At 43.3% G+C, this 13540-nt stretch overlaps 1 long non-coding RNA gene across 1 annotated transcript; it reads right to left on the reverse strand.

Annotated features, from left to right (window-relative positions):
- Nucleotides 1-1710: 1710 nt before the first annotated feature.
- On the reverse strand, nt 1711-7740 carry LOC129022115 (uncharacterized). The gene is made up of 3 exons (XR_008496231.2): nt 7616-7740; nt 6438-6496; nt 1711-4920 (listed from the first exon to the last, which is right to left on the reverse strand). It is a non-coding gene; the product is annotated as an uncharacterized LOC129022115 (long non-coding RNA).
- Nucleotides 7741-13540: the final 5800 nt, after the last annotated feature.

Here is a 13540-nt window from a genome sequence, read left to right on the forward strand (position 1 = left end):
CCACTTATTTCCCTGAGTTATCCACAGTGATTCCCCATGATTTTCAGATTAATGCTAAAATGCCATAATGGAAAAATTTCCCTGGGCAAGTTTTTCTCTATGTCAAGAATTAGAGAAAGGAATTACGTTCACCCAGGCAGACTACAATTTCCATCTTGGCCTCAGTTCCCCAAAAAACCAGATACATTTAGTCTAAGCACCTAATCAGGAAAAAAAAATGTATTTTCCCCTTATTATGTGATATGAATTATTCTGTACTAAATACAAAATTTTAGAATTTATGCTTGCAAAGAAATACAGAACAATTTATACTTAATAATTTTATTACATGTACACACAAAATCATAGCAAAATATGATATATTTTATAGGATTTTTTTGTCTTTTCATGATGCCATCGAATATTTGCAAATGCCTAAATGGAACCCTTTCTTCATTTTCCACACAAGTCCAAAAACACAAACACACACACACATACACCTATACACATGCATCCTTTTAACCAAAGGTAATACTCACTGGTGTTAAAACTAACAGCTCTACTGGAAAATGGCTTCATGGACATTTTAGAGGCAGTCTTAAGTCTGGTGTGGGCACAGGCATGTCGGATATGATTTCTCTGCAGGGATGCCCTCTTGGTGGCTGTGGGGGATGCGTGCGGCCCCTCGCCTGCCAGCGCTAAGCTCAGCCTCACAGTGAGCCGAGATGAACAGGTGCTCTCTTCTCTGGCGGCGGCACGTGAGGTCGGCTCTTTGCAGAACAGCATCTCAATGGGAGACCTTTAGCTTCATGGCCTTTCCTTCTGACCACCCAGCAGGAAAAATATACAAAAGCGTTTTTTTCTGCCAGTTTTGTCAGTGAGACAAAATACAAAAACAAAAAAACACACAGCATTAAAACTTTCTATTTCCCACAGGTGGGCTTCTGAAATGTTTAACACAATCATAGTAAACCATTAGTTTTCTTTGGAATTAAATTTTTTGCCTTTTCACCTTATAAAACCATTCAGGCTAAATAACCACATTACAATAGAATTAAACATTGAAGCCTGGCTCCCGAAATCAACATCAGTGGAAAAACCCACTGATTCGGAACACACACCCAACAGTGCAAATCTATGTTAGATTTTGACTTTAATATCAACTTAATATAGTTGTAGTTTATATTATTATCACATCTACTTTCTCATATTTAAAATAGGCTCTGATTTTAGAAGAGCAAATGTAAAAAATATTTTGATTATTTGTTGACGACATTTACTCTGATTATAGGTGTAATCTATGGCAATTACAAAAGTACCTTGTATGTCCCATCTCCAGTTCATCCTGTTTTTACCCTGAGTCCAGCAACCTCTATTCATTAGGATTCTGAACAAAATAAGCATGAAAGGGGAAATCCAAAATAATATTCAGAAGTGGCAAATTATAATTGAACACAGTTTTAAAATTGACAGTTTAAAACTTTTGCCTCTTTTCAGCAGCCAGAAGAAGTCTGGTTATTTTAAATCAAAATCTCTGCCCCAAAACCTCCTTTCCCTGCACTCCATGAACACCTCTCCTCCTTCTCCCCAAAAGGCAACATTTTGGCTTGGCAAGCAATACACATCACTGAACCCTTCCATTTAAATGCCCACATAGATTGCATCTGATCACAGCTTGCAAGAAAGAAAGAAAGAAGAAAGAAAGAAAGAAAGAAAGAGAGAGAGAGAGAAGAAAGAAAGAAAGAAAGAAAGAAAGAAAGAAAGAAAGAAAGAAAGAAAGAAAGAAAGAAAGAAAGAAAAGAAAGAGAAATCAGACATAGGCAGTGTCAGTGTCCTATACGTCCGCCCCCTCTGTTCTTCCATTGTCTCCCTCACCATCCTCTTGTAAAATAAAAGACAGCCGAGCATAACTTGTTACAGTAAAGGCACCCCGAGATTTAGGGGGATAAGTACGGCCTTACTTGTTAGCTGCAATGCTGCAGCTGTGCTCTTATCTGGCCAAAGGAGACAGGGAACAACAAAAGATCCCAAAGAACGGACAGTGGACGCATGGGAAAACCACTACCCAGCATTGTGGTGCCCTTCTGCTGAGCAAATAGTTCAAACTGTTCATTCCCATCTTCTATTCTCTCCCTGGTACATTGTTTGTGCCCTTGCATTTCATTCTGCTAGGAAGGTTGCTCTCTGGGCCTATAAGCAAACAGTCCAGAAAAGGGCTAGCCATCCTCTTCTCTTCCCCGGAGAACTAGCATTTTTATTTCGGCTCCAAGCTGTCAAAGATCTGGAGAGTTTATGTCAGTGTCCTGAATTAATTGCTTTAAGCTGGAGCAAGCTCCACGGGCTACCAAATGTCCAAAAGATGTTTATTAATAACATTTCCTCCAGGATTGTGGCTCCAAGCTGTCTCTGGGTGGTGGCTTTTCTATGCTGCCACCCTCTCACCCCTGGCCTCTTAATGCTCAGGAGGGGATTGCCTCTTTCAGTCATAATGACAAAATTTAGAATTGCCCGGGATGAAATAAATATCCACTATGTCACAGGGTGTGCACGGTGGATATCTTTGTCCTGACCGAGAAAGAGTTATAGAAGCCGTGTGTGCAACCTACAAGTGGGCTGGGGGAGAGCAAAAAGCAGCCAGGACCCCCTTCTGTGAAAGCTCATTTAGCCAATACAATTAGCAAAAGGAGCAGGAGAAATCGGGGCTTTGGCTTCCCCTCCCCACCTCCTCCTCCAAAAGAAAATTCAGTGAGGCTGACAACACAATGCATTTTGAAGTTTTCCTGGTACCAAAAAAAAAAGCCTCTTTAATAGAATGAAATAATAAACCAATTTATATACCGATATAAGACTAGGATCGTGAATGCCATTGTGTAATTTTCCACTTGACTTTTCATTATCTACCTGAACAAAATCAATCTATATGTATGGGATCAACATACAATTCCAGAGATAAAAGCTGAAAATAAATGTGCTTTGCATATCCTGGAGATAAAAGACACAATCCTTCGTACTGCCTTTTCTTCTCCAGCAGATGCATTTATAAAATAAATTGTTGTGTCAAGGAAAAAGTGAGACGTAGCAGTGTATCTTGAGTGTTGACTCCTTTGCTGGAAATATTGATCCTGCAAATGAACAGTGGTTAATAAGTACCCTGCAGACGATATCAGGTCTTTCGCCCTAGTTTACCCAGAGTGCAGTCTGGGTCAATGTTTCTCCCAACCAAAGCTCCCCACCTCCAAAAAAAAAAGACTTCCCCTATTAGCATGGATTTAAAGCTAAGGACTTCAAGGGCTTTTTAAAGCCACTCTACAGAGACAAAGCACATTGAAAATTCACATTACATTAGAAAACCCCATGCAGCAAATGCCAAGCTTGTGAAGCACACGGTCCTCAAAAGGGAAGGAGAGATGTTTCCATGCACTTTAGGGTTGACATTTATTACTTTAAACAGGTTGGGTTCCATTCCTTGTATGCCCTTCTTTGCTCCAATAATTAGCAATGGCGCTAAAAGTAGTAAAGCTCTCTCCACACTGGCCATGCCTTGGGTCCTCCCTAATTCCCTGTTTTTGGAATATGTCACTGAATCTGTGTGAATCTGTGTGCTCTGGTGGGCAGATGGTGGGGCATTGTTGAGGGTGCTGTGGCTGTTTGTGTGCCCTGTTGTGTTCAGGGCTCTTTGAGGAAAGTACACCCACTCTGCCCTCCCAGGGTGGGCTCACTTTGGTTGCTATTCACCTTCCTGTAAGGGAGGGGTTCATTTCCAACTTTGTATAGATAGCAAAAAGAGGCCCACAAGGCATGGGACCATCTTTCACCCCAAACAATCACTCTGAGTTTGTGAATATCTTCCGGTCATAGAAAGAGATTTCCAAAAATTAGCTACTCTTCATTGTTTATTCATTGTTAGATTCAGTAACCTCAGGGGAGCTTAAATATCTACCATGACAGTGTGATTGTCACAGCTTCAGCTCTTAGGGCAGGACAACTCCACACTTGCATATTTTAGGATCTTTGCATTGACAAATGTTAATGGCTGTTGGTCTATTGGTTCAGCAAGATTTTGCAATTCTTGATGTTCACGCACCTCCTTCCTTTCTCCTGGGCTCTGTATTCACACACAGCACCCATTTGGAGTGGGACCATTGCCTCTTGATTAGCAAATCTGATGCTGTGTTCCATTCCTCAGTTTATATTTGTTGAAAACTGTGAGGAAAGCGTCCAGGAGCAATCCGATGCAGTGTCATGGCCTTTGGGGAAATGCTTGGGAGGGTCAAAGCTCAGCCTGGGGAGAAGTTCATGTGCTTTTGGTCACAGAAGACTCTTAGGACAATCAGTGTGCTTTATTCATCTCATCTTTTTGTTCCAGTAGCTGTAAATAAGCAAATCTAGAGAAAAGTGTAAGATGTGCTCAAGAAGAGTTATGCAGTCATTAGACTTTTGTTTGAAAAAGGAACACCATCTTGAAGGCATGTTTTGAAAAGGTCCTATATTTTCATTACAGAAATGATGCCTTGAATGGCTACAGCTTTCAGCCTTGGTGAACCCCAGCCTTATTTGATCCATATTTTAATTACTCTGTGATTCAAATCTGCATCATAGGGAATCAGTACAGTGACATAAGAGCTTCAACCAGCATAAAGAACATTTTCAGGAGCTTTATACCCCTTAAGTTCCCTGAGGAAAGACAACACACCAGAACAGTGTCACTATTTCCACAGAGAAATCTGCTCATGCTGGAAAATGTCTTGCTAAGTGGCCTCAGAACCATCTTCTCAGGCTGGAACAGTGCTCCACGCACATGCAGAATCCTGACACAGTGGAATGCAGCCCATGTTGATGAAATAAATATTTAGTAAATAGGAGAAACTGAGTTTTTCAAAAAGGTATTATTATAATGTTTTTAGTGACCATGTCTTAGTTGAACTATCTTGATGCCATTTCCTAGGGGAAGAAAAATGTACAGTAAGAAGTCCAATAAATATATGTAGATGCACATGTTTCAATAACTACAATCAGATGGAAAGTTGTCAACTTTTGCTAGCTCTAGCATTTTAAAAACTGTACATCAACATTTCAGATCTTAAAAAAAATAGATGAAGGGAATAAAACAATTTAAAGTCCAATGTGTCCCTTCACACCAGGCTTGATTGAGAAATGAGAAACCCATTTTACGGGTGAACTAAAATGAGATAGGTATTTCATTTACCGTTTTACAAAGGCCAAATGGGAATGCTTTCCAAAGTTGTTTTTATATTGGAGGTAAAGAGGGGGAACAGGAATTGGGTGAAACGTAGTACTCAATCAGAATCTCTTGCAACTCTTCTAGAAGCATTCACTGGAACTCAGTGATGATAAAATCCCTCCCCATGGTGTTCCGGATTACCAACACAGATATCCATTCAGAAGAGGATGAGATCTCGGAATGGGGCCAGAAGAGGACTTTACTCTGCCCTAAAGACACCGAGATCTCCACAGTACTTAACCTGTCCTTCAAGTGGTCCCTGATCAAGATAGTTGTTTTTTACAATGAAAAGAAACATGACTGTCATTTATCCATGATGACAACTTGAACAGTGAATTAAAATTTCATTTTGAAAGTATACTGTCACTGTGAAAAAATTCCTGGATTATAACACTACAGAACGCTATGAGAGACGTTTATCATTTATTCTGTCTTACAGTCTATCTCAAATTGTTATAAAATGTTTTAAATGCAGAAAACTAAGTGAAAAATCTCTAAAACTAAATTAACACTTGACTCATAAAGCATTGCTTTTATCACAGGGGACATGCAAGAAGGTGGCTGGCCACTCCTCTCATACATATCCCTGTTTTTCTTGACTTGAAAATGTCTCAAATATATTTATTAAATATGTCTTCATTATTTAACAATGAGAACTATGTATCCTTACTGCATTTCTCCTACCATGTCACAGAACTCAAAAGCACATGATACCAGGGAGGGAAACAGGTTTGTTTTAGAGAAATATGAAAACAGTTGCTCTATTACATAGCTGGGGTAATAACAGTATTATGGCAATTCCCTTTAAAATAGCATTTGATACACTTCAACAGAGGGAGTGTCAGGCATTCTGTTTTGTACAACTTCCAGCTGCACCAGCACCAGTTGTGTCAAACATGTTGATATAATGTGGGGTTTATAAAAGTCGAGTTAGGTGTTCAAATGTACTTTATTTTCCTTTTCCAGAAATTCTGCAAGACAGAGATGTGGATTCACAGCCAAACACAGAAAGGATACTTAGTTCTCAATGAAGCCGGGGTTGGGGGATAGTTTATGAGAGCGTCCTTCTAAAAGGAGCTGTCTGTTCCCTGCAGAAATGACCATTCCATGTGCCAAGCATCACTCAAATTTCAAAAGAAGCATCTGCAGCCCAGCACAAGAAAGTGCTTTGCTCCCAACCTCCTAACGCCACTCACACTTTAAAAGTGGTTAATACCTGCTGTGGACCGACTCAGATAAACCAGGAACAGCATCCCAGAATCTCTGCACACTGACCTGTGAATTGATGAAGCCAAAGAACACTGGTGAAGTCCATTTATCTCCCTTTGCTTTCCTCCAAAAAAAAGTAAAAGAAGAGTAGGAAACACACTGGGAGTTTTCTGTGGTTGTTTTATTTTGTTTTGTCTTTTCTTTGAAAAAAAAAAAAAAAGATAAGCATCCATTTCCAAGTAATTTGAAGCGAGATAATTCTAGTTATTGAAGAATTTCAATAACGGCTTTCCTAGAAATTTCAAGACTGATTCAAACAGCAAATATTGAGATGCGGTTCCATCCCAATTTATGGGGTTTTCTTTTCCTTTTTGAGTAAATAAATAATTTTAAAGATCCACAAAAGAAGGGAGGCAAATTATTAGATATTTTGCTTGACATCAAAGTAATTTTACATTTATAAAGGCATACTGGCTTTCAAAATTTTTAATGTTCCAGTCTTAGCTGAAAAGTCATGTCATGTCCCCCAAAACGAGCCTGAATTGATGTGAGGTTTTATGCAGACTTTAGGTCTGGTGAAGGGAATTTTGTGGAGCTATGTGTCATGGTTTGGGGTGAAATTAAACCCTACGCTTGATTCCAGTGTCCGTTTTGAGCTCGTTAGGATTGCATGTGTTTTTCCTGTTTGTACCTGCCTTCTTCAGCCTTCTATGCACAAACAGATGGTTACATTCTCATACTGAGTACCCGGAGAAGGTCACATGCTTTGCATCAATGGCAATTAGTTCCCTTTTTAAAATGGAAAATGTCATTAAGTTCTTGAATAATTCAAGAGTAGAGGTCACAATACAGTGTCCCTTTTGGGGGTCTTTATGGTGCAAATGGAAAAACAAGGCGATCCTATCAGTAAGAGTAGATCTAAGGTTTACAATGTAGCTCTATTTAGTGTGACAGGAAAATTAAATTACAGGAGGCACTCACTCATTGTCACCCGTTAACAGGCTTGGGAAAATTGTGAATCCCTGGGGGCAAATCACTGACGACGTGTGAGGCGAATAAAAATATTTCATTTTAATTGGCTGTTGTTTCCTTTGCTTGATTTTGAAAACAACAAACATAAACATGTCCCCCACAGTTCTCCTTGGAAATAGGGTCCCGAGTCTCCCAAACACGACCCCAGCTTACAGTCTCTGCCCAGAGGCCGGCGGGTTAACCGCCCTGGGAAGCCTGGGTCTGTTTCCTCAGCCATGGTTGACCTGGTCTTTATCCAGGGGTTCCTGGGAAGGAAAATATAGGGACAGGTTTCAAATAAAAATGGGCTTCCACTACTACGCCCCCCGCCCCCATCGGAGTCAGCGGGAATGCAGTTATTATGTTTCCGGAACAAGGGCAGCCTTTCGATTCTATCAGGACTGAGGAGGAGGAAGGGAAACAGAATGACGCGGAGGCCACCCATTCTTTCTCCTCCCCAGAGGAAAAGGAGTTCGAGCTCCTTTTGAGATACCGGGTCGGAGAAGGTGCAGCTCGGGCTGGAGCAGGGTGGACGAGTGTTCGAAGAGGAGAAAGTGAAGGCTGGGGGAGCGAAACGAAAATCCTGAGGTCACTAAATGAGATGAAAGTGTCTCCAGGGCCGTGCCAGCACATCCTAGCCACCGCTGGTGTTACCAGCGTCCCACCCCCCATTCTAGCCCCCTCTGGTGTCCCCCACTAAGACTGGTGGGCGTGGCTGCCTGGGTCCGGCTCCCACCGCAGCGGGGTCGCGCTCCTAGTCTTGACCCAAGGCCGTCTGCCTGTTCGCCCGGCCCTCCTCTGCGCGGTGCCCAGCGGGCTCACCAGGACGGGGCCGACCTTGGCACCTGCAGGAGAAACCCCAGACTCGCCAGTGTTCCCGGAGGCGGGAGAGCGATGGGGAGGGCGGGAGAGAAATACAGCTGACATAGCCCATGGCGACTGGGGTGGGATAGGCCGGGTCCGGTGGGGACTGGCTGCCTAGGGTCGGTTCCCTGCGCTTTCTAGAATTTGTGGGTGAAAAGCAAGAATGACCGTCCCTCTGCCTTGTGCTCTTTTCGATCTCTCCCCCTATCCCCAGTGACATTTAGCAGGCATTTTCCTTTCGTGGCCTCCTCCAGTAAGACCCTTGGAAGTCCTATGTCAGCGAAGTGAGCGTTGGGAGGGGGCGAGGAGAATCCCCCGGAGGGCCAACCCGGGTTCCGCGTTTGGCGCATCTCAGCAGCCAGAGCTCGCCAAACCGGGACAGCCCCACGGACCCGCGGGGACTGGGGGCTCGGCCGGCTGCTCTGACGACCCCGGCGCGCCCGATCGGCCCTCGCTGCCTGGCCCCGGGTACCCGGGCACACGCCGCCTTCCCGGAGCCCGGGCACCGCTCCGGCTCTCGCAACCTGAGCTCGAGGAAGGCTGCTCCGAAGGTCCCCGGGCCACTCGCGGGGAGCCCCAGCCAGCCCGCCAGCCAGCGGCTAGGGGCTCACCCAGGAATGAGGAAAGGGAGTGCTGCTTTATTTCGGAAGCAGGTCCGACTCTGTGAACACCTAGATAGAGGGAGGCATTTAATTTTTATATACACATATGTATATTCCAACGTGATTTGTCCTAGGTCGAGTTATTTGTGCCTCGACTTTGATACATTTCCTGGTAGAATTAAAGAACAAGGTTCTTGCCTGGGGTGGGGCGGAAGAGAATAGTGAGGGGGCAGTTTAGATGTTTTTTGCTTTTCTAAATGATTCAATTTAAGCAAACACTTGGGGGCTCCAGGCCGCTGTAATTCCAAAGACAATTTTCTCTGGTTTTAATTTGATTTGCATTTTTTCAACGTTGATAATATTCAATTTCATGGCTGAATACACATGTAAACACCGTTAGGTCGTGTTTTTCGCCCCTTGCACCAAACAGAATGTCGCTTGTCTCGGTGCCATGGGAGGTTACACCCCGTGTCCTCAAAATATCTGCTAGTTTCTCCCAAATTATTTTTCAAAACTTAGCCCGGCAATTTGTCTGAGCTTCAGAGATGACGAACTAAAATATATCTAAACTGAATATATCTACTGAACTAGCCAAGGTGTGGGAAGACCTGCACAGACATTGCAAAAAGGAAGGCAGTAAAGGAAACAAATTCCTATTTGATATGGAATCAATTCTATTTTTACCTGGCATTATTTTTCCATATTGTATTAATAGTTTTAAACAATCCAAAAATAACAAAGAAATTATCTTCTCCCAGAAATGTTTTTAATGTGGATTTCATTGCTAGAAAGACAAGCATTGAGAAATATACAGATATACCTTTTTAAGGAGAGGTTTCATTACCACTGTTGAGCTATTTTATTAAACATAAAATTTAGAAGAAAATGCAAGGTGAAATTGGGAAATAAGCGTTAGTCATATCAAAACTGATATTCAACAAAATAGCACTGCCAATGACAATGAAAGTAGGATGATGTGACCTGCCTATGAGCAGCCACCACAAAACTGTAATGCAAGAATATCACACATTGTTTTGCCCTCAGGAGACAAACTAGACAGACATTGTGCAAAGAAATATTGGCACCTAATAAATTTATCAAAACTCCAAATACATTTTATACTCCATTTACAAAACTGTGCTGGAAAAAGTGAGGACACCCTTTTTTGGTTTGTCCAAGAATACCTTATGTAATATAATGGCTGTCTAATTTCCAGAGCTACCCTTCTTTTAGAAATATGTATATTTATCTGCTTGCTATTGACTAATGTGGAATATTCAATACTGTGAGCAATATCTCTATCTCAAATCTTAAGAATTTACAAATTACAATGTTTGTTTTATTTTAAAAATCCCTGAAAATGAAAAGGATCCATGAAACTTCTAAATGCTTAAAAAATAAAATAGATCTGTGAGACTTCTTAAAATGCTTTATGCTCCAAGGGGGCTGATAATAGGTAACTGTATTTTAAATTGAAGTGATCTAATTTGAAAAATATCTTTTATCATGTGAAAGGCATTTAGGCAAACAAGAAAGAATTCCATTTGAAAGATAACAGACTTTGAAAGAGAAAGTCGCTTAATTTTTTTAAAAAACACACTCGTGGCAGGCTGACTGTCCAATGTCTGCAAGAAGACTGTTCTTCATCACTTGGCTTTTAAAAAAAGAATTATTAAATTTAAATTAATTAATTTATAATTGTTAGGATTTGTACTAAGGTTTTCTATTGTTTTGGAAGGCTGGCAATTATGCCTATTTTATTTTACACAAATAGATGGCAGAGTACACACGCTCCTCACAATTGCTTCACAGCAAACCCGCTCTTAGAGACGGAGCTAATGAGGGGTGCTAATTGTAACACACAATCTATTCAGAGAATGCAAATGGTGGACAATAGAGTACATCTTTCCCTTTTTCTATTAGTAATTGAGGAGTAAATGGAGATCTTGTTAAGGACCTTAGAAGTTTGATCATCACTGAGTGAGTTTGCCATTTTAATTTGCTTTCACCCCCAAAACAGCTCTGTATTGAGACATGGCTACCTCAGCCAGAAGCAGAGCTGCTGCACCTCAGACAGAATCTGTCCTCCACCCTCAGCTTCATTGAACTGGGTCTGAGCTGCAGCAGGAAACAGGGAGAGGGGCTGGGGCGGGGGAAGGGAGGCAAGGGAGGAATGGTCGGGAAAGTCTCTGGAAAGCATTCTAGACAGGTGGGGACTTCCAGATGTGGCATGGTTGGGGGCTTGGGAACTTGGGAGGATATGCACCTTGGGAGAGTCATGAGTCCTGGGAAGAAGTCACAGAACCCACCCCAACCCCTGCAAAACGTCCAGCAGCTGGGAGTGGGGAGGCGCTTATGTGTTATACAGGGATGGTGATCTGCTTTTTCTTTCGTGATGACCAGGAGCACAGAGGCCTGGGCCTGAGGAAGGGAAGGGGTGTGTGTGTGTGTGTGTGTGTGTGTGTATGTCATGTGGTGTGTGAGAGAGAGGAGGGAGGGAAGGAGGAAAGAGATTGTGGAATGCAAGGGAGAAATCATGCAGTTACTTTCAGTTGTTTACTGAGCAAGGGCAAAATCTAAACCGCGCTTGCCACAATCAATGAAAGGATCGCCTCAGCTTCCAGAGTTGAGCTCCCTAAATGAGTCTGGCATTCTGATAACTGCAGGTGAGCACCTGAGATCAACTCCTTCCCACTGCTCGATGCTGGGAAGAGATAGGGATGCATTTGTTCCTGAGCTCTGGGAAGGGAGAGGCGCGAGGGGGATTTAATTGTCTGCCTGGGTGAATCGAAATGTCCTTTAAAGCAAAGAAATCAAGAGAGATTGGCCTTTAATTGGTAAACTCTGCTGATTGGGGGAGGTGGCAATTAAAATGGAAAGAGGACAAAATATAGATTGGCTACTGCTTCCCCCACTGTCTTGCCCCCATAAACAGCCCCCAAAATTGGAATTCTCCTCTGCTCTGGCCGTCTTTACAAGGCTCAGCGCACAATCTGATTGTGGGTAATTGTGTCATTCTTGTGCCCCCACCTTAGTCTAACACTCAGTTATCCAGTTTGGAGTGAGAATACAATTTTATCTAGAACTCTGTTCACTTCCAAGAGTTGGCCATACACATGCCAACACGTGAGGAGCTGGCCTTAGAATCCAATTGTCTGCCTGTCTCTGAAATGCCGAAATGGAAGATGCTAAGTCTGCAGGGAATCTCACACCACTAAAAATGGACAGGCCAGGGAACTTAGCTTCCCGGATATTGAAAAGTAAAGGAGACCTCCAAGCCAAGCCTGAGCCCTGATTTGAGGAGGGCTAGTGCTCATTTCCACTCTGTGCCCCCGGAGCCTGGCACAAGCTTAGCCACTGTTCACATGCACACTCAGATGCACTCTGCTGGAGTGGCGCTCTTCTAGTCGACAGGCCTACTGGGTGCTGGGCAGCATCCTCGTTCCCTGAGGGCTTCAGGCTGATGCGCCTAGGCCAGCATCCTATTCAGGGGCAAACCCCAGAGGCAGGTGTTTATGGAGATCTGCATTGGTATATATGTGAGGGGTGGGAGGGGGAGGCTTGCCATGGGGGCTGGGGCCGGGGCGTGCTGGGGACCTGCTGTGGGCGGTGTATGCATTCCAGCTATGCTGTCACCTGGGTTGTCAGGCCACCAGGTGCAGGTCAGGGGGAGGTCAGAGGCAGGAGCCTCTTAGGACATTCCTAGCCCTTGCTCCCAGAATCCCTTGGTAGGGAATAAGGCAGACAGGCTGTAGCTCAGAAATGATTTGGCTATGTGGATTGTTTTAAACTTATATGTCAGCCCTTAGTCTCTGCCCCTGACATTTTCTCTCTTCTCTGGCATTTTCTCCTTCTAATCACAATGTAAGAGCCTGCTTGCTGCCTCCCCCTTTCCAGCACTGGCTAGCTGGCCCTGGAAGCACCAGTGGGGAGAAAAGCATGGTCCAGGCCTGAATGAACTTCTGCCCAACTTCGAGGGATCATGGCCATGTAAGAATTCTGACTGTGTTAACCCAGAAGACAGCATGAGAATCCAGCCTGATCCCAGACATCACCCATCCTCGTCTCTTCTAGGACAGTCCACGGGGTTTGTGCCATCCTTCCAGGGGGTACCAAAGCCTGGCTCTTCTTAGATCTTACAGTTTCTTTCCAGCCTCCCCCTAACACTTCAGATGTCCCTGCTCATTTTCCAGATTCTGGAGTTCTGGTGAAGGCCGGCATCCTACTTCATTGAAATAGGAATTTTCTGTGTCCCAGAGTCCTGGGAAGCCAGAATAAGTTGAGGGAATATGAGTTGAAAGACTCCAGCTCAAAGCTGCGCTGTGAAATTGGAGCAAGTTACCTAACTTCTCTCAGCCCCAAGACCATTATCTGTAAATTATGATTCCCACCAGCAGGATGTGGGGAAGCTTAAAAGAGATCCTGTTCAGGAAGATACCTTGCATGGTTCCTGGCACCTAGGAGAACCCCACACAATGGTGATTGGATTGACTAGAGTTTCCATTCAAAATAAGAGAGGGCAGGACGTGGATGGGGGCATGAAGGCCACTGAATACACTAAAATGGTAAAACAAAATTTCTGCCAAGAAATTGACTAACTTTTCTGAAGAAAAATTCTCTCTTTTCTAGAGAG

The sequence above is a fragment of the Pongo pygmaeus genome, chromosome 21 (genome assembly GCF_028885625.2).
Source record: "Pongo pygmaeus isolate AG05252 chromosome 21, NHGRI_mPonPyg2-v2.0_pri, whole genome shotgun sequence".
In the NCBI taxonomy this organism is placed as follows: Eukaryota; Metazoa; Chordata; class Mammalia; order Primates; family Hominidae; genus Pongo; species Pongo pygmaeus.